Genomic DNA, 956 nt, shown 5'->3' with positions numbered 1-956 from the left:
CCTCTTCTTTCTTCTTCTAGTTGAGCTCTGATCATCCAGTCATTGAAGCCAGGTCAAGTGGGTATTATCTGCAAGGGAGAGTGTTCTTGTGCATATGCCCTCTCTTCTTACAAGCTGGACTCTTCACTCTCCACTCTAGTCCTGTGTGGTGACAAACGTGGTGGTCACCAATCAGAGCGTGTATTCCCATTGAGTCTTAGTCTTGGAAGGGGGTTTGCTCTGAGGGAACCTGGCCACTTGCCTTGATGTCTCCTGGATGAGCCTCTTGGGAACTTTAAAGCCAGTTACTTTGTGCCTTTATCATCCCCCTCATTTTAAGTAGCCAATATCTAAGTTGCCTGTCCTTATCTACCCTGTATACAGAGGGGATAGCATTGATACCTGATGTGAAGACTCCTTCCCTGCTAAGAGCCTGTCCCGGCATATTTATTTCAGGGTTTTTCCGAAGGTGGGTGTGGACGTCGGCGGTAAGGATTACACGGAGTCATGGATCATGATAAATTCAAAATCTTCTTATAACATACTTTAATATTATTATTTCTATGGCTACTCTAATACTCTACTTCTCTCATTCTTTACTGTCCTGCTCATTCTTTACTCCCCTGCTCTCCTGCTCATTTCTTCTGTTTCCTTTCTCCCCTCCCCTGCTCCTTCTCTACATTACTCCCTCTATCCTCCCTCCATTCTTGTCTCGTTCTATTTTCCTCTACTTACTCTTACCTCTACTTCTTGCCTCTATTCTTTTTCCACCCATTCTTCTACATCCCATCTTCCCTTCTTCTACTTCTTCCCTTCCTCTTCACCTCTTTGTTCTATCTTACAACCCCCTTATATACCATTACAGAAAACATTGCTTTCATAGTAATCAATGACATCAAGGTACAATCTATCTTGGGGCACATTCCTTATGGTTTACAATTCTTAAATTTACAACAGGGATGAGAAGTTACAGCAAA

Source organism: Chrysochloris asiatica, unplaced genomic scaffold (assembly GCF_000296735.1).
Source record: "Chrysochloris asiatica unplaced genomic scaffold, ChrAsi1.0 scaffold00007, whole genome shotgun sequence".
Classification (NCBI taxonomy): Eukaryota; Metazoa; Chordata; class Mammalia; order Afrosoricida; family Chrysochloridae; genus Chrysochloris; species Chrysochloris asiatica.
This window is presented reverse-complemented; position numbering follows the sequence as displayed.